The sequence below is a fragment of the Zea mays genome, chromosome 4 (genome assembly GCF_902167145.1).
Source record: "Zea mays cultivar B73 chromosome 4, Zm-B73-REFERENCE-NAM-5.0, whole genome shotgun sequence".
Lineage (NCBI taxonomy): Eukaryota > Viridiplantae > Streptophyta > Magnoliopsida > Poales > Poaceae > Zea > Zea mays.
The window spans coordinates 230,168,378-230,174,377 of record NC_050099.1 but is presented as its reverse complement, the minus strand read 5'-3'; positions in this window follow the sequence as shown (position 1 = coordinate 230,174,377).

Below are 6,000 nucleotides of genomic sequence, written 5' to 3'. Positions count from 1 at the left end.
AGGGTTGCCCCTCGAGGTGCTTTTTGGAGTAGGACGGTGTTACTGACTGTAGCTCGATGGTTCGTGCCAGATGCACGAGAGACAGTAGACAATCTTGTACAAGTTCGGACCGCTTTGAGATGCGTAATACCCTATGTCCTGGTGTGGATCTTTTATGTGGTGGGTTACAGGGGAGTTCTCTAGTACCAGATATGCTAGAGAGCTGAGTAGATGGCTAATGAGTGAGTTGTGTTCGAGGGGGTGCCCCCTAGGCCTTATATACTCGACCGTGGGGCGTTACATGCGGATATGATAACAACGTGAGCCTAAGTAATAGTGAACCGACTGAGCTTATCTTCCTATTATTCTACCGACTTATCATCATTCATCTCCGACGCCTGAGGCCGCAGCGTGGGAGAAACAGATCACTGTTGTGGATAATGCTTGAATTCATTGGGCCGCCTAGGCTCGAGTTGATCCAATCTTGCGTCGATTCATTCTGCCAGACATTCCTCTCCAGGCCCACGAAGGGATGGCCTTGCGAAACAATGAGCCCAAGGCCTTTTGCGAGGTCTTCTAGCCTTCTAGTGGACCCGGGGGATATCTGTCCCCCACAAGCCCCCAATCTTTGAGTTGATTTTGAAATAATTGGCCCAAAGATTCTAGGTCCAGCTTGTAGTTCTTGATATTGGTAAGGAATGCTTTAAAAATAGGCCTGTCGAGTTGTTGCTTCTGAACTCTGAGTAACTTGGTAAAAACGATCTTCTGTTATCCTCTCATGTCATTATTCATCGGTCTTCACTTTATTCTTTAGAAATCGATGCTCTGTCTTGGGCTTGTGCTTTGGAGATCAGCATTCTACTCTCTGGGGTTCAGGATTCATTGGCTCCACCGGAGGTGCACCCAATGGGTGTAGCCCCCGAGCTTTGAGTGGATTACTGAAAATAATCCACTCAAAGGTCTTCACCTCATGCTTTTTTAGGAATCATCTTTATCTTCATCTCATGCTTTAGAAATCAGCATTTTATCGTTAGTTCATGCTTTAGAGATCAACATTCTGTCTTTTGGGGTTAATGATTCATTGGGTGCAACCCCCGAGCTTTGAGTGGATTACTGAAAATAATCCACTCAAAGGTCTTCATCTCATGCTTTTAGAAATCATCCTTTTATCTTTGTCAAATGCCTTAGAATTCAGCATTATATCATCAGTTTTATGCTTTAGAGATCAGCATACGGTTTTGCCTTTGAGATCAACAACGCGGTCTACCCATGTCCTTTTAGGTTTGAAATTTATTTGATCTATGACAGATTGGATGTCCGGTAGATGGCTCTTGGCTGGTCTTTACTTCGCTTCGTGCTTCAATGCTTCTATTGATTAGACTTGTACTTCAGCAGCTATTTTTGGCTTTCCTCCGATCTCTATCGATATCTTCCTTCTGTCTTGATACATTCATTGCGTATACTGTATGGATGTGACTGCTTGGGAAAATCTATTGAAAATTCCTAGGCGTCCCCCCAATGGGTGTAGCCAAGGGACGGCTTGGTGCGCTGAGCGTTTAGCAAACTGCCCCTAAGTAGTAACTTGACGTGACCGCGGGGTGTAATCATATCTTCCAAGCAGTTGACTTGAGTCCCAATGGGTGTCGTGTTATGTGAAACGGCGTCAGCCGCCTGACTTGTTTCCAGACGATTTGAATTGCTTATTGAATATTTGCGACTGTTCAGTGACCGTGGTAGGAGATGAGCGGTTGCCTTCTTCCTCTATAAATAGAGCGCTTGCTTCACTTGCGTCTTCACACATCTCTCCGTCGTTTGTTGCTTATTCTCATCTTTTCTCTTCTCTTCTACTCCACCATGGGCAAAAGCAAGAAAGGCGGAAGTTCGTCGCACCATTCCGGCGACAAGCAGAAGCGCGAGCCGACCCCTCCCTTGGAGGACTTCGGCGATTCCGAGTACTCAGAGGAGGAGTTTTCCTCCGAGTCCGAGGGGTCGCCAGTCTACACCTCTCCTCCGGCATCGTTCGATGACTCAGACGATTCCCAGGGGATCGCCGTCGAGGTGTTGACATACATCCGGGCCATCGAGCGCTCCGGGCTCGAGGGCTCGGATGAGTCGGAGGTCTCCTCGGGCGAGGAGAACTCCTCTGACTTGTCTAAGGAGGAGAGCGGCGGTGATGGCGACGACGAGGGCGACGGCGACGACGGAGGCGACAGTGATGGTGACGGCGACAGCGGCAAGGGCGACGGCAAGGGCGACAGCAAGAGCGGCAGCAGCAGCAGCAAGGCTAGTGGCAAAGCGCCACTGGCTTAGATACTAGTATAGATAAATAGTAGTAGAAGTAGTATTAGTGGAATAATGTAGTAGTAGTTAGTAGTATAGCGTAGTGTAGGTAGTAATGTAATGTAGTAATGTACCGAAAAATGGGGAGAAGACCGGCTCATAATGGGTCGGTCTTTTAAGTTTGTGGAAGGACTTCCCCTTTTATATAATGAAGAAAACTTTGGCTTGTTCCGTGCATATCTTTTGCCTTTCCATCGTTCCTTTATAGTCGATCGACAGCTCGTATTTGTGCCCAATGCAGTCGTTGTTCTCAGAGATAATCGCTCGAATAACAACTTGTAATTGATCTGTTGTATTTAATTCTGCCTGCATTTACGTAGAGAAAAAACGACTGAGTTACTGCTGGTGTCCTCAGGGGTAACAACCGTATTATGCTAGACTGCATTGGTGTTGGCGTTTTAGAGGTAACCGCCGAGTCATGTTGAGCCACGTTGGCATTTTAGAAATAGCAGCCGAGTGGTTCTTGGCGACGTCGGCGTTTTAGAGGTAACAGCCGAGTCATGCTGAGCCACGTTGGTGTTTTAGAAATAACGACCGAGTGGTGATTGGCAACATTGGTGTTTTAGAGGAAACAACCGAGTCATGCTGAGCCACATCGGCATTTTAGAAATAACGGCCGAGTGGTGACCTAGCGCTTTTTAGAAACGATGTCTGACCTGGGAAAACCCCATTTATATCACGTCACTGCACGCCTCTGCATTCTGAGCCCTAGCCTCGCTTTTTTGCCTCCGAACATCCTCTGCTTCCCTTTGATTTCGCTTCCGCTTAGTCGACCGACGAAATTGAGATGGCACCCAAGCGGAAAAACTAGAATTCTACTGCTGCGGTCATTCCTCCTATCGATTTCAACAGCCAGTTGCCTTTCGCAGGTAATCATATGTCTGTTGTTTCCGAGTCGGATCTTCTCCACCTTGTCTCTGTCGGAGTTCTTCCTCCGAAGGAGCTTTGCTCTTGGCGGATTTGTCATGGGGTTACTGTCCCGACAGAGGATACCCACGAGTCCGTTGTTTACATCCCTTTTCTTATCCGCGGCCTTGCTCTTCCCATTTCTCCCTTCTTTCGCGGTCTCCTTGACTTTTACAATCTGAATCTGACTCACCTGAATCCCAACTCTATTCTGCAAATTTCTGTCTTTATTCATCTGTGCGAGGCCTACCTTGGAATTCTTCCTCACTTTGGTTTGTGGAAGTATTTGTATCACTGTCGTCCTGGGATGGCTGGGGGCAGCACCAGCTCGTGGGTGGTGCGAGTCTGGAGATGCGCTGTGGGAGGAAAACAGAATACCTTGATATCCCACTTAAGGATAGCATTAAAGGATGACGTTTAGAGTGGTTCATTGTGGAAAACCATGGCAAGTCCCTCCCCCCTCGGTCAGGGAGACAGCCGGATGTTCGAACTCCAAGTTGGATTGAGTCTCCTACAGACTTGGAGATAATAGAAGCGAAGGCTCTGCTTGCTGAAATTTGTTTGTTGAAGGAGAGAGGTCTGACCGCTGAAGCTGTGGTTACAGACTTTGTTTTTAAGAATATTCAGCCACTAAAGGACAGAGCATACCCAGCTTATTTGTATAGTGGTGTCACCGACTCAACCCGGGTTACCAACAAGAGGATTCCTGCTGTGGATTTGGTGAGCCGACTGGAGATGATCTTGAGGGGCAAAGTATCAAATATTGGTGCTCCTGTTGCATATTCTGCTTGGAATCTGCTACCTTCTAAGTCCTTTTTCGATTTTGTGTCCAATCCTCCTGCTAGTGATAGTGGTTTGGGTCTTAGAGTGCGACCCTTTCTCAGAGAAGTTGAGGTTCTGGTTGCTTCACTTGGTGATCTTCCCAATGATGAGAGGCAAGTTCACTTTGAGATGCCTATGAGTCCAGGTGATGCAGAGATAAGTGCTATGCTGGACATGTTGGCTGGGGATTCTTCTGACTCGGTCCCTGCTGAAACAATGGCTATTGCAACTATCATAGAGCCTGAAAAAACTGTGGATACTCGAAGGCCTGAGGGTACTCGCCCGAAACGTCTCCGCCAGGTCAGTCATCCAACTGCACCTACTGAAGGGAAGAAAAAGAAAAAGAGACGGCTTCGGCGAGTGTCGTGTTTGGACCAGGATGCTGGCCCTTCTGCTCCTGCTGCTGAAGAAGTACCAGTGGAACTCTTTACTGGAGCTGATCCCAATGGGTGTGACCCTGCTGATGTTGAACCCAATGGGTGTGACCCTGCTGATGCTGATCCCAATGGGTGTGACCCTGCCAGAGCTGATCCCAATGGGTGTGACCCTGTGCCGTTTATTGTCCGTATTGTTGACGAGGACAAAGAAGAGGAAGTCCCATTAATTCGGAAGAACACTCGGCGTTACAGAGCCAGTGGGGGGAGTGGCGATATTCCTTCTCCAGCTCTGTCTGCTCTTGTTGGTCTGCAAGAATTATCCATAGGAAATTTTGATCAGGCTCTCGAGGATGTTGTTCCTGAAGATCTGCTGTCCAAGCCAACTAATGGTGATATGATGGACGTCTGCTCTGACATTCATGATGTGGGATTAGAGGTATCCCGGGCAGCGTCTCGTGCATCGTTGACCTTGGAAGGCGATCTTTGGAGCCAAGAGGTTGGTCAAGGTCGTTCAATTCCCATGGAGGTGACTGAAAATCCTTCAGCCTTAGAGGTGGTTGTTGCAGAGAACCCAGTCCTCAAGGGTGGTGCCAGCGGTTGCCCAGCCCCCGAGGGTGTTTCCAGTAATGATCCGGCTCGGGCGGGTAGCGCAAGCTGCAACCCAGCCCCCGAGGGTGTTGCCGGTGATGATCCGGCTCCAATGGGCAGTACGGGCTGCAACCCAGCCCCCGAGGGTGTCCGAGCGGGCTCCCCTTCTCATACCTCCATGGATGTCCACGTCGGGTCTTCTCCACCACATTCTGGTGGCGTACTAGCAGCACATGCTTCAAGTGAGGGAGTCGCCTTAGAGGTCGGCGCGTCGGATGCTGGAGTTCTGATGCCTGTTAGTGGTGTTGAATTAATCCTTGGTGATGTTCTTCAGATTTCCCCAGTTGATATTCCTTCATCGAGCCACCACCTAGCTTCTTGTGACTTGGGATTTCTGTCATTCTTCTCTAATCTTCAGGTAATTTGGCTTTTCCTGTTCTGGCAATACTCCTAGCAAATTACTGTCTTTGTACTCATTTGTTTTTAATATCAGGCTTTGGTCGACGGGATGGCTGCTCAATTGAGATCACAAGGTGCCTCTATCCCAGAAGGAGCTGTCTCTAACGCAATGGAATTTGTTGCTGCTTCAGAAGCAGATATCTGATTTGAAAATGACAAATGTTGGTTAGTGTATTTGTTTCTTCCTTGGCTACTTGATTAGTCTGTTTTCAACTGTGTGTTCTTCTTCAACTTTTTTTGTTAGATATGCCCGGCGGTACTCTAAACAAGAGGAGAAGTATTCCCAAGGTCAGATCGATCTGGCTTGGGTTTCTGCTTCGTTAGATGATGCCAATTTATTGAATTCCTCTCTTAGTGCTCAGCTTGACTCTTAAAGGGCGGCTAACAAGGTAAGCTTACTTGACTTTCTCTGCTGTGTTTTTACTGCTTACTGGATGCTTGAGAGCTGATTCTTGTCTATAGGAGGAGAAACGTGTACTTGCGGCTTCTCGTGATAACCTTGATAGGTTGTACCGTGACGCCAGTAATT